Source organism: Ixodes scapularis, unplaced genomic scaffold (genome assembly GCF_016920785.2).
Source record: "Ixodes scapularis isolate PalLabHiFi unplaced genomic scaffold, ASM1692078v2 ptg000005l_1___fragment_3__unscaffolded, whole genome shotgun sequence".
Lineage (NCBI taxonomy): Eukaryota > Metazoa > Arthropoda > Arachnida > Ixodida > Ixodidae > Ixodes > Ixodes scapularis.
In genome coordinates this window covers 82044-106206 of record NW_024609887.1, presented here as the reverse complement: position 1 = coordinate 106206, position 24163 = coordinate 82044, and the positions used below count along the sequence as shown (strand labels likewise).

The 24163-nt window shown below is 42.4% G+C and overlaps 2 non-coding genes across 2 annotated transcripts; both read left to right on the top strand.

Moving 5' to 3' along the window:
- The first annotated feature begins 13299 nt into the window (after positions 1 to 13299).
- On the top strand, positions 13300 to 13374 carry Trnaa-ugc. Its single transcript has one exon. It is a non-coding gene; the product is annotated as a tRNA-Ala (tRNA).
- Positions 13375 to 15715: 2341 nt separating this feature from the next.
- On the top strand, positions 15716 to 15790 carry Trnaa-ugc. The gene has a single exon. It is a non-coding gene; the product is annotated as a tRNA-Ala (tRNA).
- Positions 15791 to 24163: the final 8373 nt, after the last annotated feature.

Genomic DNA, 24163 nt, shown 5'->3' with positions numbered 1-24163 from the left:
TGTAAAGCTTTAGCTTTAGTAGGTAGAATTATCTTAACCTAGCTGGCGTTGTAAGCAATAACCTCTAATAAAGCCTTGAAATAATTTACTATTGTGGTACAAAGAGTTTTACGTGTTGATGTAATAACCTTCCCTTCGCGCAAGAAGTAAAATATATATATTTCTGCAGCCCAACCACCGAAAGAGGACGCAGAAAGATGCAGTCGGGGACTTGGAGATTTTATAACGACGGTATGCTCCAGCTCTGTCGCCACGGTAAGCGCCTGACTTAGCTTAAAAGCATGAATATCTTGGACTGTTAGTAAATTAGGTAAAACGGTCTGGCAAATTCTGCTTCAAGGACCGGCTCAAGAATGAGCTGAAGCATCAATGGGTCATTCCAATGTTTTAAACAAGCTGTGTTGCTCCTTATTTATTCTTCTTTTAGTTCTAGGCAAGTGATTGTGAAGGTGCATTTTTTCCCTGTATTTAAGCTCTTTAAGTTGAATGGCCTGTATATTAAAACGCTTAACTATACTCGTTCTGATATTTCTGTATTATTACATATAACGTTTGCGCTCGTAGCTGATAAAGAAAAGCTTAGACAAGAAAAATTTACTATTTTAGACACAACACCAGCGAGCTGTAATTTTATTCTTAAATTGTTTTACTGCTTCCTAAAACGACATATAGTGTGAAACGACGCTCGGTATGTTTTCTTTGCGTAACCTCATGAAGAGTAATACCTTAAAATATGTAAACGACAGAGAACTAACATTTACAGATAACTAAAGCCAGATGGTCACTTTTATACCAGGGAGACCAGGAATGAAAAACGAATCGAATGAACAGTTAACTTGGTTGATTAGCGATCGTCATCTGGCCTAGCTTTTGCATCAGGAACACGTATTTCGCTAGAGTAATAACTCGAAGGAACAATGAAATTAGTTTTTTTTTTGCAATTAGACATACACTATTTCTTATTGGCGTCTTCCCAGACCTTTTAGGAATGCTAAGTGTCCGAGACAGGCTTCACAGTACCATAAACCAATAAAAAGGGCCGAAATAGAGGCAAAAGTACAGTGGTGAAAATCTCTTGACAATACAAAGTGAACAGGAACTTCGTAACTCCACCAAAATGCTTAAGGCCCTGTCACATTGAGGCAAGACGATGGCATCAGCAACCCAACACGTTGTCCAACAGTCGGGAAACTTGTTGCTCGCTCCCCGTGTTGTCCGACAAACCTGTCACATCGCGCAAACAACAGCACAACATGGACGTCAACAAAAATGTTGCCTCGGTATGACAGCTTTCGGCAACAAAAACAGCAACCTGTATTGCACAACGCCTGTTGCCCTGATCGCTGGCTGAGCGAATTTCGGGCCGGCAACCCGACAACACAAATAGCTTCGATGACTTACCTAGTGCCGCATCAATAACGTCTTACTCAAATAAAGTCGTGGAAAACGTTATTTAACAATAATTAGGGCTGGCGTGCTGGTAAAATAATTTGAGGAAAGTTTTTATTGCGCAATTACGGAAAGCAACTGTCGAAATGGTCAAGCTATGGTCGTGAACGTTGAGACTGGTGTTAAAATCAGAACTGCCAGACCAGTTCACAATACTGTTATGAAATAAAATGGCATGCCTACTCACCCTCTAATGAAGCATATTAATACTAATCCAGGAAAGGCAATTGGATTAAAAAGTCGAAACATAAAAACGACCACTTTGATCATGATTGTTGGTGCTCGGAATTTGGAAACGGCCGCTATCGGACACCTGATTTGTTTTATCAGTACCCAGGACGTTTTGGGGAATGAATCGATCACATAGCAGGCGGTAGGCAAATAAACAGCGTTGAAAATTTTTATTCCACCGATTGTTATGAAGGCCGATCGTGGCTGTGTCTCAGTTTTTAAGCACTGTCAGTTGGCTCAACACCACGCTTCAAAAGACGTTTAGGGCTACTGCGAGCAAAAACTCAATTTCACCGCAGAAGTAGGGATTGCACGAAAGAAAGAACCGGACAGAAACACTTCATAAGGTGGCGTAGATCCAGAATATATATCAGCGATCTCAATTTCCTTGGTTAGGGCTATCCACTTTGTCAGCAAATGAAGAACATTTTGGTAAAATAAAGGTTACAGTAGAGTCCCCGTGCCAAGTTTTCTAATCACAGTCACTGGTTGATGCCGTCCCGTGGTAATTTCCGGCTCTTCGCACGCGCTAGCATTTTGTAAAGTCACATTGCCAGCAACGCCGCCCCGCACGCGAACGAAGGTATAAAATCAAGAGGGCGGAGTATTCCGCGTGTTGTTCCCGCAGTCAGCACGATGTGACAGGGCTGTTGGACAACAAATCGGCCAACACGGTTGCCGGGTGGCAGCAACATGTTGCCCGACTGTTGTTGCCTTAATGGGACAGGGTCGCTGGCAACACGATTTCCTCGTGTTGCCGGATAGGGTTGTCCAACTGTTGCCTGAGTGTGACCCGGCCTTTAGAGAAAAAAAAAAGAACCTTGGCCGCCGCAATATACCGTGGAACCTACATACCTTTGGCTCTACGGAGTGCTTTTCTCGGATGGATACGCAAGATAAAAATACAAGTTCCCGCCATATTTTTTTTCTTTTTTTTACAATGAGGCGTTTTACAACAATCATTCACACGTGCTTCCCCGTTCGAGTGGATTTTCGTATAATCACTTGAAAAGTGGCTAAGATAAAAATTCTGTTTTTTTTTATTCTTGTAGTGTCTTAGTGCTAGAAAACCACTTATGGGTACAGGTCTTACAACTAAAATAAAGTATCCCAGCTTTATTATTCGTAAAACAATCAAACTCATCAGTCAAAAAAAAAGTTTCAAATTTGTTGTAGAATTTGTGTTACATATATATGCACTAGTGCATCTAATTGACCTGGGTAGACGCTATATGGATAATTAAATTACATCCTGCATTCTAAACTTTGTAAGTTCAATGATTTCTAATTATTGACTCATAGGTTACGTTTACATGTCATAAAGTATTTTATTAAAATTTTGTGAAACTGTTCCATTTCAGCTTCATAGTTTTTCTAAATGCTCATACACATGTACAAAGAATAGCGATAATGGTCAACCTACCTGGACTAAGCATTTTTTGCCGAACGGCTTGCCTTGTGGAGAATGTCAGGTGAGTAAGGTCAAAATACACAGACGACACGACAAAGACCGAACAAATCTGCAGATTTCTTGTCTCCGGAAAATTCAAAATGATGAAGTGTAAAGACAAAGTTTCCGTAATCCTGTTACTGTTAACAGGAGGTTCTAGTAAGATGTTTTGCATTTTTGATCGGCTGAGTCGAGTCCCTCTGCGATTCCAAAATGAGATACGCATAATGCGTCCTCTCTTCGATAACGAAAGCGCCATTTCTCTCGTCGAAATGGGACAAAGTGGCTGTAAATATGACCGAAATGAATGCTATTCGCACACTTGACGTGCAATGCGTACAGTTTTTGTTAAAAATATCGCAAGAAAAAATAATGGCAAAACTATATACATAGAAACTTCATCAGCCGACATGGCCAAAAGATTTTTAAGTACACCACAAACAACCGATTGTAACATCTGCGGGTATGCCAAACTCGAAAACACCAGGATCTGATGGGCTAGACGCTGGTCTTTGAAAGAGGTATAAGTATGCATTGTTATGTTCTTTATTAGAACTAGTATGCTAAACGCATCAATGGGAAACGCTGTCGCAGTTCTTTACTCGAGCATACACTGTTCACACTTTTAAAAGTGACGATGTGCAGAACCTGTGCAAGGTGACTAACTTTCACCCAATTGCGTTGTGTAACACTGATCAACAAATTTTTCTTGAGAAGTATAAAACGGTGATTTTTGAGCGTGGCCTGTGAGCCTATTTAAACCTATGGATCTGTAGGATTCAAGGCAAATCAATTACAACCAAGATGAAGTTTGTGCTCAAAGTATTCGAGCCATGCGACGTGTCGTGGGCTAAGTTGATATAATGCAATTGGATTTAGACAAGTCATTTTAACTTGTAAGGAATTACCGTATTTTCAATGTTTTAAAATGTGTGAAAATTTGCCATTTCATTTTGAAGAGTCGAAATGGCCTTTTAAGGAGGCACCTCAAAGCTTATCGTATGCAAGGAGTGGGCATAGCCGATTCATGCTCGATCATCCTAAAACGAGAATGCATTATGTCGCCCTTATTTTTTTTTTTCAATTTATATTGAGAGATTTTTTTTTCTAAGCATCTGAAAATAAGAACAAGGTCGAAGCTTTCGGTAAGAAAAAAAAGAGTTTCCTCTTTTCGTCTTTTTTTATGGATTAGCGACGTGTCAGTGGCACGATTACTTTTCCCAATCACCTGTGTGGGCAACCGGGCTGTCATAAACTGGAACAAGGGCCGCTAGCTTTGCCACGAAGCGTTGACCACAACGCCTTTAGTGTTCGAAAACGTGTGCTGGATTGCGTGCCTTGCAAGTACCTTGGCGTGCCGCTTGAAATGTATCGATTTTATAAATCCAATTAGTCGGGAGTCGCCCCCGGCCTGGAGAGGAACCATTTTCTTTGGAATAGGCGTGATCTGTCAATATTTTTCCGAGTGACGGTATGCAATCTGTTTCTCGCCGCAAGGGTATTATACGTTCAGCAAACAATACACTGTGCCCGTACGAACGTGCAGGAATTTCATCCAGTGTTTGCTACTTTTATCTCAAGATCGAGTGTCAAACAGAGGAGGCTAGTTATTATTTTTTTATTGTCTGCGTGGCATAGGTTAGCGATTGACAGATTCGTTTGTGAGACAGCTGGTGTCGAGCTTTATGTTTCTGCACGATCAAGAGCACCCCTTCTTACGCGGGCTTATTCAGACCAGACTGCCACCTCACTTGCCGCCTTTCCTTGTCCTCGTGAGGCGACGAGTCAGGAAAGCTCTTGGTTTTCAAGGTTATGTCTGGGATGACCTGAGTTTTCGTGTGCCCGTTTGTTTAGAGTAGCTGTCCGGGGTGAATAGGACAAAGCTTTGTCGAGACTTGTTGATCAGTATTTTCCCAACACCCTTGTATCCGAGAGTCGTTTGTCAAGGTTGTAACAATGTGCTGAAGCAACTAAATTGTTTGCGTATTCCTTCCTCGGTATAGGCATGCTTCCTCAAATTACTCGCCAATACCTTATCTGCCAAGGTGTGCCTTAGAGGAAAAGGCAGAGATCTGCCAGAGGTGACTGAGCATCTTTACTGAAAACAACCAAAACCACTAATGTATGTTTTTATATTTGGCTGGGACGCTGTATTTTCTACACGTCCTCCAGCACTTGTGGAGAAATTAATTGAACATATGTCGTGTGGGATACGTCTCTTGAACGTGATCAGTGATGACTGTGTCCTATACGACATGTTTTTTCTTTAGGAACTTTGCAGCCTATGGCGAGCACGCTGGGCAGTCAAGCGTGCCGCCGTCAGCGTGAAAAAAAATTGCGTTTTTTTATTTTTTTTTTAATCCGAATTATGCAAGTGGAAAGTATGTTTTCTACACTAGAGTCCAAGCCCGATTGGCTCGGCATGTGTAATGTACTTATCGAAATGCGCACTGTCTGTGCACCATGCAAGAATGGCAAAATCATGCAGTGCGTTTGTAATATAAGGAGACTTGTGCACTCACCTATTACAAGGAAGTAAATAATCTACGTTGTGGTAGAATGGTCTGGAGCCTCGATTTCTCGCGACAATGTGTGCGATATGCTGAGATCAAGTCCTTTCGGGATCATGTATATTATATATTGTTTTGTTTATTTAATTTCACCCTTCTCGGGGATATTTCGAACACAAATATACCTTGAGAATCTAATATTCATTCTTCGTACCTCCTTAGTGCTACTACTATCGCTTCAGTTGCAGCAGTTTCCAACAAGTGTTTTGTTCGGTATCGTTGGTGTTTGCTTGACCGCTAAAAATCATATTGGTTGTTCTTTAAAGAAAGGGGCATATTCCTGCCATTTTTTGGACGAGACCCTGTGGCATAAACCCCTCTAGCCCATCACTGTTTCTTTACTGGCTTTGTCGCTAAGTATGGGTGCAGCACAGCATACAAGCTCTGATCGACCATATGGCCATATACAACCGGTCGCAGCGCATGAAACCGGTCATCACTACACTCAGCTGCATTGGGGCCGGCACATGAGGCAGATTGAAAATGGTCATCGTCATCGCACTTTAAACACGTTTTAGTACTTTCCTGTCGCGTTGTCAGCATTTTATTATAAGGGAGCAAGGTGCAGCGAATCAACAAAAAAAAAGTAAAAAAACAAGTACGATCAAAGCACAAATGCATGGGACCTCAAGTGTACCAAGCATGCTATTCAGGTAGTAATAAAAAATGTAAGTGTCCAAAAATTATTTCTTTAGCTACGAAATCCTTTTTCAGCTTTCTTTTTAAAACTTCTCAGCACAAAATAACCTGCATTAACACATAAAACAAAAACATGCGTAAACGTTTCAGTTGTCTTGCAATGCCTGAAGTCGATTGGCCATAGTTTTTTAACACCTCAGGATTTGATCTATTTTTCCATTGGCTCAGTGCTTGAATAAAAGTGAAAGGAGAGCGTCTTCAATATTGGCTGTGTCGACATTCACTCAACCCTTTCATTAGGCCCACATGACGTTTATGCTGTGGTTTAAAACGGCATGAACGACGCAACGGATCTGGGAGCGAGAACAAAACTTGTTTTACTAAACTCTTTCTCGAGCAAGAAAAAAAAAAGATTCATTAAGTCGAACTCTTAAGAGATAGAGGGTGTCGGCTACGTTTTTATAAAATGTTAGACCGTTATATTGTGCGGGTAATGTATTTGGATCTCTGGTTCAAAGATTTTGTAACACATTAATATTTGCAATATTACATGAACGGGTGTTTTGGTTGTTGAATGAATTTTCATTTAACTATTACCTGCAGTAAGAAAATTGGCCATAACCCAAACCAACCCCCACCCCCACTTTTACCAGATTGACGTAAATTCTATTTTAGCATCAGTTCATTAAATGAAATCCAAAAGAATGTCGCGTAAATTTTATGAAACATGTTAGCCGTCATCCTTCAGCAATACGAGATCAGAGCAGGTACGTTAATTTTGACAACTAAGATGTTACATAGTGAAACTCGACAAAATATTAAAGGGTATATCATCTTCTATACGCAAAGAGCCACATTTATACTCGTTCCGACGTTATCCGATATTGATTTGGGATTGTCCATAGCACTGCCTGGTACTCGTAAATTATGACGTCTTCAGATGTGAATGGCGTTGTTTCCCTCTTCACGCACCAGGAGCCAAAGCTATTTTGCTTGTTGATTGCCGTACCAGAACAAGCACAAAACTCCGCATTGCACTGCATTGCTACTTCTATGTTGTGTTTATCCGCGCGCACAATCACAAGGTCGTCGACATCAGCCTGGATCTTCACCTCAAAACCAGAGGCAAGAGCCGTACACGAATCTGTCGCTTTCGATGTGTCTCCAGAGGGGCTCGAAATCTATGTCGAAGAGGAGTGGCCAAAGTGATCATTATTGACGCACCGATTCTCGAACTTGAAGGAATCATGAGAGTGTTTTGTAAATAATATTTTGTTGACATATTGCCACGCGCGTCGCCGAGCGAGCGCATGGCCAAATAGTTATCGCGCTTGACTGTCGCGCGGAAGGTGTCGGTTCCATTCCAATCAGCTGAATGTTCTTTTCTTTATTCTTCCAACTTGGCGCTCTCGCAAGTTCGAGGACATTGTGGTCTAATCGAGCTCGGAATGTTCTACGCGCCCCAACTTCTACGCCGAGTGTTCATGAAAACTACGGGGGTGCATAAAGTACTCATCCTGGCGAGCGAAGTCAGTCTCACCCCAGCGTTCGATCCTGCTGTTTCGCCGAAGTCGAAGCCTGCGACGTTAACCTTCAATTTTGTTTTCGGCACAAGCTCGCCTTATTAAACGTTTAGTTCCACAGTTATTTGCCGCCTCAACATTTGTCATTCGTCAAAATGTCATGGTTACAAAGTTGCACGCCCTTAACAGTACTTTCGGCTGTGTAAATATATATGAAAATTCAAAAAAGAACAAAGGTCACTTTGTAATTTCACAACTGTTTCGAGGGTTCTTTGGTATATCCCCAGTATAGACCGTACAATCCGTGGGCTTGTTCGCATTTCCCTTCTTTTTAGGGAACAGGCTTGGGGGTCACCTACAGTTGTAGTTGATTTTGTGGACTTTGGAATCGACCAGCAAGTGGTCAGGCAAATAATTTATAGTCACAATTAAGAACGCTAATGTACCTCTTGCCTTCAACCTGCAGCTTTTTCTGGTATTTTGACTTCCGAATAGTACCCTGTGTGCTCTTTAAAATGAGCTTGTTAAAATGCCTTTTTCGGATGACTCATTGAACACAGTAAGAGTTGGGGGAAGTTATTTTTTTCTACTTCCTGTAAAAAAATTTTGACAGTCCGTCCGGGCCTGAAGCGCTCGGGCTCTTTATTTTAACGATATTTCACTAAGTTCCATCAGCAATGAGATATTCGTTGCTTCTTTGTTTCAATAATTTGTTTTTAATTTCGCTTGACCTATGGTGCGCAGAGCTGGGTGATTAAGCAAACATTTGTTATATTTAATTATTCAAAATATCCGTAATGCAGGGAGTACATAAAACAAAAATGCATTAAATAAAAGAAATAATTAAACATGACAGCGATACAAACTTAAAAAAATCTAAACCGATACATCAGAGAAATATAAATAGAATACACATCAGTAAACAAGAAACAAACTAGAAATTATTATCACTGCACAACAGTTCACGAAAATGTGTTACATCATCTTTGATGGTCGTGTTGGTTGCAGATGATTCCAATAATAATAATAGCTTCATTTACAATAAAAAGTGTGACAGGAGCAGAGGAAAACAACCGACCAAACAGCTTGACTGGAACTCAGACCCCCACAGGTACACACCAGTTGCGAAGAACATCCACATTACATTGCATAATCTAAATACTTAGAAAACACTAAAATGAAGAAATGAAAACAAAAGTATACTGAATATGCGATACACTAAATAAATTAATTTTTATAAAACAAAACATTACCTAATCTTCCGTGTGCTACAAGAATTTATATCAAGTTTATAGACCGCAACCGTGTTTATTAATGCCGGCAAGGTGCATTTTAATTACCTGAAGGTCATAATATGTGCGTGATGCCCGTACGACATAGATATCTGAGAGAAACTTCATGGTATTTAAAAAGAGAAACTTCATGGTATTTAAGCATTTTTAAAACATTCAGCTTCTGAAAAAGTTGGCTAGTACGATGACCAGAAGGCACGCCGCACATGGTTTTTATCACTCTTTTCTAAAGTAAAAATTGTTTTTGAAGATTAGTTTTGGTTGTTATACACCACACTAAATTAACGTAGTTTAAATGGCATACAAATAGGAGCTATATACCAGCCACTTAACTCCAGTGGGAACGATTTGACGATGTCTGTGTAGAATAGCATTGATACACGCGTGTTCAGAAAGGATGTAATTCACTTGTTTAGTCCAAGTACGCTTCGTGAAAATCACCTTTAAAGTTTTAAACGTGCTACCTATTTCATGGGCGAGGTGTCTAAATTCATATCAATTGGAAGGTCAATATTCCTACTTTGGCAGCCGAAAAAGGCGGCCATTGTTTTATTTTAATTACTCATAAAACTATTTGCCCTAGCCCATATTTCGGGACATTTATGGTGTGATTAGCTTCACGAGAAAGTTCATTTCAAGATTTAGCTGAAAAAAGACGCTATCCTTTTCATCAATGAAGTCTCTCATTGTTCGTAAACGACCAAACAATTTGTGTCTGGCGTATTCATTTCTGTGTGAATGTATCTTATTCTCGGTTCTTCTGCCTTAATTATTCGGAGAGTTGGTGTTCCTGCAGCAGCGCCCTCAAACGCCTCATGTCATGTTCTTCCAGCTGTTAATTTATATCTTCGGTCTCTTCTATATACTGCCCTTGTTGGGGGCACTTAAGTTAGTACAGAAACAACCGATCATCAGTCAAGCGCCTTTCCTAGGCTTTTTTTTTCAAAATATACTAAATGAAGAGGTTTTGATGGCAGTATTTTATTTGAAGCTTCAAGAATTCCTGTTTACGGCACAACCGATATGTTGTATGTTTCAGTTCTTTGATTAAATTCCCTTCGCGTTGTTTAGAGCCGTCGTTTTGCAGACGGCTTTAAACAACGCCCTTTATTGATATTTAAAATCGACCACGACGGTGACATCTCCTTTACTGTAGCTCTACTTAAGCCTACATTTACCATCGATATGCAATAACGGGACAAAAATACTGATATCATAATATAATCGTGAAGCCCATTGCAAACTGAGCGAGAATTCGACCTAACCGTCCTTGGGACGACCCTTGGAAGTGTGTGTATATCACGGCACTATTTGCGAACGTTAAATCTAATACAGCACGCAGATAAAACCTCAAAGGAAAATTATATTACATTTTTTTCTATCCGCATGTATTCATACTTGATTGAACACGATTTTCTTTGGATCGCTTTGTTTTACACATACAAAATAACTATGCGCCAAGATGTGTTTTGGGATAAGAACGTTAGCGACCAAATGCCTACCAGCGTCAGTGCCTTCAAGTACACTGCACATCCTACAATTAGAATTTTTTTTTAATTGTGCATTCAGTAGAATAACCAATTGCTGGTCAATGATGATATCTTATGAGTTGACTCGCGCACCGTTAGATTGCATTATTATTCATAACCTTAAAATTGCAAGCTTCACCCTTGTTGGTGTTAGACTTTTGGCAGCTAATAAAACCCGTTTGCACTATTGATGTCTAACCCCTGGTTAGCTCAGTTGGTAGAGTACTCCACCTGTACTGGAGTGTTCCCGGGCTCGATACCCGGACCAGGTGGATTTTGTCGGTCGCGCAACAGTCACCCACAGTGTTTGGAGATTTGTGTTTGTCATTTGTCCCTCTTTTCTCCTTCTCCGTGAATTATTTTCGTTATTCTTGTGCAGCTCGTTTGAACATTTTCATTTAATTGCATTATTATTCCTAACCTTAAAATTGCAAGGTTCACCCTTGTTGGTGTTAGACTCTTGGCAGCTAATAAAACCCGTTTGCTCTTTTGATGTCTAACCCCTGGTTAGCTCAGTTGGTCGAGCGCTCCACCTGTAATGGAGTAGTCCCGGGCTCGATACCTGGACCAGGTGGATTTTGTCGGTCGCGGACCAGTCACCCACAGTGTTTGGAGATTTGTGTTTGTCATTTGTCCCTCTTTTCCCCTTCTCCGTGAATTATTTTCGTTATTCTTGTGCAGCTCGTTTGAACCTTTTCATTTAATTGCATTATTATTCATAACCTTAAAATTGGAAGCTTCACCCTTGTTGGTGTTAGACTCTTGGCAGCTAATAAAACCCGTTTGCTCCACTCATGTCTAACCCCTGGTTAGCTCAGTTGGTAGAGCGCTCCACCTGTAATGGAGTGGTCACGGGCTCGATACCTGGACCAGGTGGATTTTGTCGGTCGCGCACCAGTCACCCACTGTGTTTGGAGATTTGTGTCTGTCATTTGTCCCTCTTTTCCCCTTCTCCGTGAATTATTTTCGTTATTCTTGAGCAGCTCGTTTGAACCTTTTCATTTAATTGCATTATTATTCTTAACCTTAAAATTGCAAGCTTCACCCATGTTGATGTTAGACTCTTGGCAGCTAATAAAACCCGGTTGCTCTATTGACGTCTAACCCCTGCTTAGCTCAGTTGATAGAGCGCTCCACCTGTAATGGAGTGGTCCCGGGCTCGATACCTGGACCAGGTGGATTTTGTCGGTCGCGCACCAGTCACCCACTGTGTTTGGATATTTGTGGTTGTCATTTGTCCCTCTTTTCCCCTTCTCCGTGGATTATTTTCGTTATTCTTGTGCAGCTCGTTTGAACCTTTTCATTCAATTGCATTATTTTTCATAGCCTTAAAAATTGCAAGGTTCACCCTTGTTGGTGTTAGACTCTTGGCAGCTAATAAAACCCGTTTGCTCTATTGAGGTCTAACCCCTGGTTAGCTCAGTTGGTAGAGTGCTCCACCTGTACTGGAGTGGTCCCGGGCTCGATACCTGGACCAGGTGGATTTTGTCGGTCGCGCACCAGTCACCCCCAGTGTTTGGAGATTTGTGTTTGTCATTTGTCCCTCTTTCCCCTTCTCCGTGAATTTTTTTCGTTATTCTTGTGCAGCTCGTTTGAACCTTTTCATTTAATTGCATTATTATTCATAACCTTAAAATTGCAAGCTTCACCCTTGTTGGTGTTAGACTCTTGGCAGCTAATAAAACCCGTTTGCTCTATTGATGTCTAACCCCTGCTTAGATCAGTTGGTAGAGCGCTCCATCTGTAATGGAGTGGTCCCGGGCTCGATACCTGGACCAGGTGGATTTTGTCGGTGGCGCACCAGTCACCCACAGTGTTTGGAGATTTGTGTTTGTCATTTGTCCCTCTTTTCCCCTTCTCCATGGATTATTTTCGTTATTATTGTGCAGCTCGTTTGAACCTTTTCATTTAACTGCATTATTATTCATAACCTTAAAATTACAAGCTTCACCCTTGTTGGTGTTAGACTCTTGGCAGCTAATAAAACCCGTTTGCTCTATTGATGTCTAACCCCTGGTTAGCTCAGTTGATAGAGCGCACCACCTGTAATGGAGTGGTCCCGGGCTCGATACCTGGACCAGGTGGATTTTGTCGGTCGCGCACCAGTCACCCATTGTGCTTGAATATTTGTGTTTGTCATTTGTCCCTCTTTTCCCCTTCTCCGTGGATTATTTTCGTTATTCTTGTGCAGCTCGTTTGAACCTTTTCATTTAATTGCATTATTTTTCATAACCTTAAAAATTGCAAGCTTCACCCTTGTTGGTGTTAGACTCTTGGCAGCTAATAAAACCCGTTTGCTCTATCGATGTCTAACCCCTGGTTAGCTCAGTTGGTAGAGTGCTCCACCTGTACTGGAGTGGTCCCGGGCTCGATACCTGGACCAGGTGGATTTTGTCGGTCGCGCACCAGTCACCCACAGTGTTTGGAGATTTGTGTTTGTCATTTGTCCCTCTTTTCCTCTTCTCCGTGAATTATTTTCGTTATTCTTGTGCAGCTCGTTTGAACCTTTTAATTTAATTGCATTATTATTCATAACCTTAAAATTACAAGCTTCACCCTTGTTGGTGTTAGACTCTTGGCAGCTAATAAAACCCGTTTGCTCTTTTGATGTCTAACCCCTGGTTAGCTCAGTTGGTAGAGCGCTCCACCTGCAATGGAGTGGTCCCGGGCTCGATACCTGGACCAGGTCGATTTCGTCGGTCGCGCACCAGTCACCCACAGTGTTTGGAGATTTGTGTTTGTCATTTGTCCCTCTTTTCCCCTTCTCCGTGAATTATTTTCGTTATTCTTGTGCAGCTCGTTTGAACCTTTTCATTTAATTGCATTATTATTCATAACCTTAAAATTGCAAGCTTCACCCTTGTTGGTGTTAGACTCTTGGCAGCTAATAAAACCCGTTTGCTCTATTGATGTCTAACCCCTGCTTAGCTCAGTTGGTAGAGCGCTCCATCTGTGATGGAGTGGTCCCGGGCTCGATACCTGGACCAGGTGGATTTTGTCGGTCGCGCACCAGTCACCCACTGTGTTTGGAGATTTGTGTTTGTCGTATATCCCTCTTTTCCCCTTCTCCGTGGATTATTTTCGTTATTCTTGTGCAGCTCGTTTGAATCTTTTCATTTAATTGCATTATTATTCATAACCTTAAAATTACAAGCTTCACCCTTGTTGGTGTTAGACTCTTGGCAGCTAATAAAATCCGTTTGCTCTATTGATGTCTAACCCCTGGTTAGCTCAGTTGGTAGAGCGCTCCACCTGTAATGGAGTGGTCCCGGGCTCGATACCTGGACCAGGTGGATTTTGTCGGTCGCGCACCAGTCACCCACTGTGTTTGGATATTTGTGTTTGTCATTTTTCCCTCTTTTCCCCTTCTCCGTGGATTATTTTCGTTTTTCTTGTGCAGCTCGTTTGAACCTTTTCATTTAATTGCATTATTATTCATAACCTTAAAATTGCAAGCTTCACCCTTGTTGGTGTTAGACTCTTGGCAGCTAATAAAACCCGTTTGCTCTTTTGATGTCTAACCCCTGGTTAGCTCAGTTGGTAGAGCGCTCCACCTGTAATGGAGTGGTCCCGGGCTCGATGCCTGGACCAGGTGGATTTTGTCGGTCGCGCACCAGTCACCCACTGTGTTTGGATATTTGTCGTTGTCATTTGTCCCTCTTTTCCCCTTCTCCGTGGATTATTTTCGTTATTCTTGTGCAGCTCGTTTGAACCTTTTCATTTAATTGCATTATTTTTCATAGCCTTAAAAATTGCAAGCTTCACCCTTGTTGGTGTTAGACTCTTGGCAGCTAATAAAACCCGTTTGCTCTATTGAGGTCTAACCCCTGGTTAGCTCAGTTGGTAGAGTTCTCCACCTGTACTGGAGTGGTCCCGGGCTCGATACCGGGACCAGGTGGATTTTGTTGGTCGCGCACCAGTCACCCACAGTGTTTGGAGATTTGTGTTTGTCATTTGTCCCTCTTTTCCCCTTCTCCGTGAATTATTTTTGTTATTCTTGTGCAGCTCGTTTGAACCTTTTCATTTAATTGCATTATTATTCATAACCTTAAAATTACAAGCTTCACCCTTGTTGGTGTTAGACTCTTGGCAGCTAATAAGACCCGTTTGCTCTATTGATGTCTAACCCCTGGTTAGCTCAGTTGGTAGAGCGCTCCACCTGTATTTGAGTAGTCCCGGGCTCGATACCTGGACCAGGTGGATTTTGTCGGTCGCGCACCAGTAACCACAGTGTTTGGAGATTTGTGTTTGTCATTTGTCCCTCTTTTCCCCTTCTCCGTGAATTATTTTCGTTATTCTTGTGCAGCTCGTTTGAACCTTTTCATTTAATTGCATTATTATTCATAACCTTAAAATTGCAAGCTTTACCCTTGTTGGTGTTAGACTCTTGGCAGCTAATAAAACCCGTTTGCTCTATTGATGTCTAACCCCTGGTTAGCTCAGTTGGTAGAGCGCTCCACCTGTAATTGAGTAGTCCCGGGCTCGATACCTGGACCAGGTGGATTTTGTCGGTCGCGCACCAGTCACCCACAGTGTTTGGATATTTGTGTTTGTGATTTGTCCCTCTTTTTCCCTTCTTCGTGGATTATTTTCGTTATTCTTGTGCAGCTCGTTTGAACCTTTTCATTTAATTGCATTATTATTCATAACCTTAAAATTACAAGCTTCACCCTTGTTGGTGTTAGACTCTTGGCAGCTAATAAAACCCGTTTGCTCTATTGATGTCTAACCCCTGGTTAGCTCAGTTGATAGAGCGCACCACCTGTAATGGAGTGGTCCCGGGCTCGATACCTGGACCAGGTGGATTTTGTCGGTCGCGCACCAGTCACCCACAGTGTTTGGAGATTTGTGTTTGTCATTTGTCCCTCTTTTCCCCTTCTCCGTGAATTATTTTCGTTATTCTTGTGCAGCTCGTTTGAACCTTTTAATTTAATTGCATTATTATTCATAACCTTAAAATTACAAGCTTCACCCTTGTTGGTGTTAGACTCTTGGCAGCTAATAAAACCCGTTTGCTCTTTTGATGTCTTACCCCTGGTTAGCTCAGTTGGTAGAGCGCTCCACCTGCAATGGAGTGGTCCCGGGCTCGATACCTGGACCAGGTCGATTTCGTCGGTCGCGCACCAGTCACCCACAGTGTTTGGAGATTAGTGTTTGTCATTTGTCCCTCTTTTCCCCTTCTCCGTGAATTATTTTCGTTATTCTTGTGCAGCTCGTTTGAACCTTTTCATTTAATTGCATTATTATTCATAACCTTAAAATTGCAAGCTTCACCCTTGTTGGTGTTAGACTCTTGGCAGCTAATAAAACCCGTTTGCTCTATTGATGTCTAACCCCTGCTTAGCTCAGTTGGTAGAGCGCTCCATCTGTGATGGAGTGGTCCCGGGCTCGATACCTGGACCAGGTGGATTTTGTCGGTCGCGCACCAGTCACCCACTGTGTTTGGAGATTTGTGTTTGTCGTTTATCCCTCTTTTCCCCTTCTCCGTGGATTATTTTCGTTATTCTTGTGCAGCTCGTTTGAATCTTTTCATTTAATTGCATTATTATTCATAACCTTAAAATTACAAGCTTCACCCTTGTTGGTGTTAGACTCTTGGCAGCTAATAAAATCCGTTTGCTCTATTGATGTCTAACCCCTGGTTAGCTCAGTTGGTAGAGCGCTCCACCTGTAATGGAGTGGTCCCGGGCTCGATACCTGGACCAGGTGGATTTTCTCGGTCGCGCACCAGTCACCCACTGTGTTTGGATATTTGTGTTTGTCATTTTTCCCTCTTTTCCCCTTCTCCGTGGATTATTTTCGTTTTTCTTGTGCAGCTCGTTTGAACCTTTTCATTTAATTGCATTATTATTCATAACCTTAAAATTGCAAGCTTCACCCTTGTTGGTGTTAGACTCTTGGCAGCTAATAAAACCCGTTTGCTCTTTTGATGTCTAACCCCTGGTTAGCTCAGTTGGTAGAGCGCTCCACCTGTAATGGAGTGGTCCCGGGCTCGATGCCTGGACCAGGTGGATTTTGTCGGTCGCGCACCAGTCACCCACTGTGTTTGGATATTTGTCGTTGTCATTTGTCCCTCTTTTCCCCTTCTCCGTGGATTATTTTCGTTATTCTTGTGCAGCTCGTTTGAACCTTTTCATTTAATTGCATTATTTTTCATAGCCTTAAAAATTGCAAGCTTCACCCATGTTGGTGTTAGACTCTTGGCAGCTAATAAAACCCGTTTGCTCTATTGAGGTCTAACCCCTGGTTAGCTCAGTTGGTAGAGTTCTCCACCTGTACTGGAGTGGTCCCGGGCTCGATACCTGGACCAGGTGGATTTTGTCGGTCGCGCACCAGTCACCCACAGTGTTTGGAGATTTGTGTTTGTCATTTGTCCCTCTTTTCCCCTTCTCCGTGAATTATTTTCGTTATTCTTGTGCAGCTCGTTTGAACCTTTTCATTTAATTGCATTATTATTCATAACCTTAAAATTACAAGCTTCACCCTTGTTGGTGTTAGACTCTTGGCAGCTAATAAGACCCGTTTGCTCTATTGATGTCTAACCCCTGGTTAGCTCAGTTGGTAGAGCGCTCCACCTGTAATTGAGTAGTCCCGGGCTCGATACCTGGACCAGGTGGATTTTGTCGGTCGCGCACCAGTAACCACAGTGTTTGGAGATTTATGTTTGTCATTTGTCCCTCTTTTCCCCTTCTCCGTGAATTATTTTCGTTATTCTTGTGCAGCTCGTTTGAACCTTTTCATTTAATTGCATTATTATTCATAACCTTAAAATTGCAAGCTTCACCCTTGTTGGTGTTAGACTCTTGGCAGCTAATAAAACCCGTTTGCTCTTTTGATGTCTAACCCCTGGTTAGCTCAGTTGGTAGAGCGCTCCACCTGTAATGGAGTGGTCCCGGGCTCGATACCTGGACCAGGTGGATTTTGTCGGTCGCGCACCAGTCACCCACTGTGTTCTGATATTTGTGTTTGTCATTTGTCCCTCTTTTCCCCTTCTCCGTGGATTATTTTTGTTTTTCTTGTGCAGCTCGTTTGAACCTTTTCATTTAATTGCATTATTATTCATAACCTTAAAATTACAAGCCTCACCCTTGTTGGTGTTAGAGTCTTGGCAGCTAATAAAACCCGTTTGCTCTATTGATGTCTAACCCCTGGTTAGTTCAGTTGGTAGAGCGCTCCACCTGTAATGGAGTGGTCCCGGGCTCGATACCTGGACCAGGTGGATTTTGTCGGTCGCGCACCAGTCACCCCCAATGTTTGGAGATTTGTGTTTGTCATTTGTCTCTCTTTTCCCCTTCTCCGTGAATTATTTTCGTTATTCTTGTGCAGCTCTTTTGAATCTTTTCATTTAATTGCATTATTATTCATAACCTTAAAATTACAAGCTTCACCCTTGTTGGTGTTAGACTCTTGGCAGCTAATAAAACCCGTTTGCTCTATTGATGTCTAACCCCTGGTTAGCTCAGTTGGTAGAGCTCTCCACCTGTAATGGAGTGGTCCCGGGCTGGATACCTGGACCAGGTGGATTTCGTAGGTCGCGCACCAGGCACCCACTGTGTTTGGATATTTGTGTTTCTCATTTGTCCCTCTTTTCCTCTTCTCCGTGGATTATTTTCGTTATTCTTGTGCAGCTCGTTTGAACCTTTTCATTTAATTGCATTATTTTTCATAACCTTAAAAATTGCAAGCTTCACCCTTGTTGGTGTTAGACTCTTGGCAGCTAATAAAACCCGTTTGCGCTATTGATGTCTAACCCCTGGTTAGCTCAGTTGGTAGAGTGCTTCACCTGTACTGGAGTGGTCCCGGGCTCGATACCTGGACCAGGTGGATTTTGTCGGTCGCGCACCAGTCACCCACAGTGTTTGGAGATTTGTGTTTGTCATATGTCCCTCTTTTCCCCTTCTCCGTGAATTATTTTCGTTATTCTTGTGCAGCTCGTTTGAACCTTTTAATTTAATTGCATTATTATTCATAACCTTAAAATTACAAGCTTCACCCTTGTTGGTGTTAGACTCTTGGCAGCTAATAAAACCCGTTTGCTCTTTTGATGTCTAACCCCTGGTTAGCTCAGTTGGTAGAGCGCTCCACCTGTAATAGAGTGGTCCCGCGCTCGATACCTGGACCAGGTCGATTTCGTCGGTCGCGCACCAGTCACCCACAGTGTTTGGAGATTTGTGTTTGTCATTTGTCCCTCTTTTCCCCTTCTCCGTGAATTATTTTCGTTATTCTTGTGCAGCTCGTTTGAACCTTTTCATTTAATTGCATTATTATTCATAACCTTAAAATTGCAAGCTTTACCCTTGTTGGTGTTAGACTCTTGGCAGCTAATAAAACCCGTTTGCTCTATTGATGTCTAACCCCTGCTTAGCTCAGTTGGTAGAGCGCTCCATCTGTGATGGAGTGGTCCCGGGCTCGATACCTGGACCAGGTGGATTTTGTCGGTCGCGCACCAGTCACCCACTGTGTTTGGAGATTTGTGTTTGTCGTTTATCCCTCTTTTCCCCTTCTCCGTGGATTATTTTCGTTATTCTTGTGCAGCTCGTTTGAATCTTTTCATTTAATTGCATTATTATTCATAACCTTAAAATTACAAGCTTCACCCTTGTTGGTGTTAGACTCTTGGCAGCTAATAAAACCCGTTTGCTCTATTGATGTCTAACCCCTGGTTAGCTCAGTTGGTAGAGCGCTCCACCTGTAATGGAGTGGTCCCGGTCTCGATACCTGGACCAGGTGGATTTTGTTCTTCGCGCACTAGTCACCCACTGTGTTTGGATATTTGTGTTTGTCATTTTTCCCTCTTTTCCCCTTCTCCGTGGATTATTTTCGTTTTTGTTGTGCAGCTCGTTTGAACCTTTTCATTTAATGGCATTATTATTCATAACCTTAAAATTGCAAGCTTCACCCTTGTTGGTGTTAGACTCTTGGCAGCTAATAAAACCCGTTTGCTCTTTTGAGGTCTAACCCCTGGTTAGCTCAGTTGGTAGAGCGCTCCACCTGTAATGGAGTGGTCCCGGGCTATATACCAGGACCAGGTGGATTTTGTCGGTCGCGCACCAGTCACCCACAGTGTTTGGAGATTTGTATTTGTCATTTGTCCCTCTTTTCCCCTTCTCCGTGAATTATTTTCGTTATTCTTGTGCAGCTCGTTTGAACCTTTTCATTTAATTTCATTATTATTCATAACCTTAAAAGTACAAGCTTCACCCTTGTTGGTGTTAGACTCTAGGCAGCTAATAAAACCCGTTTGCTCTTTTGATGTCTAACCCCTGGTTAGCTCAGTTGGTAGAGCGCTCCACCTGTAATGGAGTGGTCCCGAGCTCGATACCTGGACCAGGTGGATTTTGTCGGTCGCGCACCAGTCACCCACAGTGTTTGGATATTTGTGTTTGTCATTTGTCCCTCTTTTCCCCTTCTTCGTGAATTATTTTCGTTATTCTTGTGCAGCTCGTTTGAATTTTTTCATTTAATTGCATTATTATTCATAACCTTAAAATTACAAGCTTCACCATTGTTGGTGTTAGACTCTTGGCAGCTAATAAAACCCGTTTGCTCTATTGATGTCTAACCCCTGGTTAGCTCAGTTGGTAGAGTGCTCCACCTGTAATGGAGTGGTCCCGGGCTGGATACCTGGACCAGGTGGATTTTGTCGGCCGCGCACCAGTCACCCACTGTGTTTGGAGATTTGTGTTTGTCATTTGTCCCTCTTTTCCCCTTCTCCGTGAATTATTTTCGTTATTCTTGTGCATCTCGTTTGAACATTTTCATTTAATTGCATTATTATTCATAACCTTAAAATTACAAGCTTCACCCTTGTTGGTGTTAGACTCTTGGCAGCTAATAAAACCCGTTTGCTCTATTGATGTCTAACCCCTGGTTAGCTCAGTTGGTAGAGCGCTCCACCTGTAATGGAGTGGTCCCGGGCTCGATACCTGGACCAGGTGGATTTGGTCGGTCGCGCACCAGTCACCCACTGTGTTTGGAGATTTGTGTTTGTCATTTGTCCCTCTTTTCCCCTTCTCCGTGAATTATTTTCGTTATTCTTGTGCATCTCGTTTGAACATTTTCATTTAATTGCATTATTATTCATAACCTTAAAATTACAAGCTTCACCCTTGTTGGTGTTAGACTCTTGGCAGCTAATAAAACCCGTTTGATCTATTGATGTCTAACCCCTGGTTAGCTCAGTTGGTAGAGCGCTCCACCTGTACTGGAGTGGTCCCGGGCTCGATACCTGGACCAGGTGGATTTTGTCGGCCGCGCACCAGTCACCCACTGTGTTTGGAGATTTGTGTTTGTCATTTGTCCCTCTTTTCCCCTTCTCCGTGAATTATTTTCGTTATTCTTGTGCATCTCGTTTGAACATTTTCATTTAATTGCATTATTATTCATAACCTTAAAATTACAAGCTTCACCCTTGTTGGTGTTAGACTCTTGGCAGCTAATAAAACCCGTTTGCTCTATTGATGTCTAACCCCTGGTTAGCTCAGTTGGTAGAGCGCTCCACCTGTAATGGAGTGGTCCCGGGCTCGATACCTGGACCAGGTGGATTTTGTCGGTCGCGCACCAGTCACCCACTGTGTTTGGAGATTTGTGTTTGTCATTTGTCCCTCTTTTCCCCTTCTCCGTGAATTATTTTCGTTATTCTTGTGCAGCTCGTTTGAACCTATTCATTTAATTGCATTATTATTCATAACCTTAAAATTGCAAGCTTCACCCTTGTTGGTGTTAGACTCTTGGCAGCTAATAAAACCCGTTTGCTCTTTTGATGTCTAACCCCTGGTTAGCTCAGTTGGTAGAGTGCTCCACCTGTAATGGAGTGGTCCCGGGCTGGATACCTGGACCAGGTGGATTTTGTAGGTCGCGCACCAGGCACCCACTGTGTTTGGATATTTGTGTTTGTCATTTGTCCCTCTTTTCCCCTTCTCCGTGGATTATTTTCGTTATTCTTGTGCAGCTCGTTTGAACCTTTTCATTTAATTGCATTATTTTTCCTAACCTTAAAAATTGCAAGCTTCACCCTTGTTGGTGTTAGACTCTTGGCAGCTAATAAAACCCGTTTGCTCTATTGATGTCTAACCCCTGGTTAGCTCAGTTGGTAGAGTGCTCCACCTGTACTGGAGTGGTCCCGGGCTCGATACCTGGACCAGGTGGATTTTGTCGGTCGCGCACCAGTCTCCCACTGTGTTTGGATATTTGTGTTTGTCATTTTTCCCTCTTTTCCCCTTCTCCGTGGATTATTTTCGTTTTTCTTGTGCAGCTCGTTTGAACCTTTTCATTTAATTGCATTATTATTCATAACCTTAAAATTGCAAGCTTCACCCTTGTTGGTGTTAGACTCTTGGCAGCTAATAAAACCCGTTTGCTCTTTTGAGGTCTAACCCCTGGTTAGCTCAGTTGGTAGAGCACTCCACCTGTAATGGAGTTGTCCCGGGCTCGATACCTAAACCAGGTGGATTTTGTCGGTCGCGCACCAGTCACCCACAGTGTTTGGAGATTTGTGTTTGTCATTTGTCCCTCTTTTCCCCTTCTCCGCAATTATTTTCGTTATTCTTGTGCAGCTCGTTTGAACCTTTTCATTTAATTGCATTATTATACATAACCTTAAAATTACAAGCTTCACCCTTGTTGGTGTTAGACTCTTGGCAGCTAATAAAACCCGTTTGCTCTATTGATGTCTAACTCCTGGTTAGCTCAGTTGGTAGAGCGCTCCACCTGTAATGGAGTGGTCCCGGGCTCGATACCTGGACCAGGTGAATTTTGTCGGTCGCGCACCAGTCACCCACAGTGTTTGAAGATTTGTGTTTGTCATTTGTCCCTCTTTTCCCCTTCTCCGTGATTTATTTTCGTTATTCTTGTGCAGCTCGTTTGAACCTTTTCATTTAATTGCATTATTATTTATAACTTTAAAATTGCAAGCTTCACCCTTGTTGGTGTTAGACTCTTGGCAGCTAATAAAACCCGTTTGCTCTATTGATGTCTAACCCCTGGTTAGCTCAGTTGGTAGAGTGCTCCACCTGTACTGGAGTGGTCCCGGGCTCGATACCTGGACCGGGTGGATTTTGTCGGTCGCGCACCAGTCACCCACAGTGTTTGGAGATTTGTATTTGTCATTTGTCCCTCTTTTCCCCTTCTCCGTGAAATATTTTCGTTATTCTTGTGCAGCTCGTTTAAACATTTTCATTTAATTACATTATTATTCATAACCTTAAAATTACAAGCTTCACCCTTGTTGGTGTTAGACTCTTGGCAGCTAATAAAACCCGTTTGCTCTTTTGATGTCTAACCCCTGGTTAGCTCAGTTGGTAGAGCGCTCCACCTGTAATGGAGTGGTCCCGGGCTCGATACCTGGACCAGGTGGATTTTGTCGGTCGCGCACCAGTCACCCACAGTGTTTGGAGATTTGTGTTTGTCATTTGTCCCTCTTTTCCCCTTCTCCGTGAATTATTTTCGTTATTCTTGTGCAGCTCGTTTGAATTTTTTCATTTAATTGCATTATTATTCATAACCTTAAAATTACAAGCTTCACCATTGTTGGTGTTAGACTCTTGGCAGCTAATAAAACCCGTTTGCTCTATTGATGTCTAACCTCTGGTTAGCTCAGTTTGTAGAGCGCTCCACCTGTAATGGAGTGGTCCCGGGCTCGATACCTGGACCAGGCGGATTTTGTCGGTCGCGCACCAGTCACCCACTGTGTTTGGAGATTTGTGTTTGTCATTTGTCCCTCTTTTCTCCTTCTCCGTGAATTATTTTCGTTATTCTTGTGCATCTCGTTTGAACATTTTCATTTAATTGCAATATTATTCATAACCTTAAAATTACAAGCTTCACCCTTGTTGGTGTTAGACGCTTGGCAGCTAATAAAACCCGTTTGCTCTATTGATGTCTAACCCCTGGTTAGCTCAGTTGGTAGAGCGCTCCACCTGTAATGGAGTGGTCCCGGGCTCGATACCTGGACCAGGTGGATTTTGTCGGTCGCGCACCAGTCACCCACAGTGTTTGGAGATTTGTGTTTGTCATTTGTCCCTCTTTTCCCCTTCTCCGTGAATTATTTTCGTTATTCTTGTGCAGCTCGTTTGAACCTTTTCATTTAATTGCATTATTATTCATAACCTTAAAATTGCAAGCTTTACCCTTGTTGGTGTTAGACTCTTGGCAGCTAATAAAACCCGTTTGCTCTATTGATGTCTAACCCCTGCTTAGCTCAGTTGGTAGAGCGCTCCATCTGTGATGGAGTGGTCCCGGGCTCGATACCTGGACCAGGTGGATTTTGTCGGTCGCGCACCAGTCACCCACTGTGTTTGGAGATTTGTGTTTGTCGTTTATCCCTCTTTTCCCCTTCTCCGTGGATTATTTTCGTTATTCTTGTGCAGCTCGTTTGAATCTTTTCATTTAATTGCATTATTATTCATAACCTTAAAATTACAAGCTTCACCCTTGTTGGTGTTAGACTCTTGGCAGCTAATAAAACCCGTTTGCTCTATTG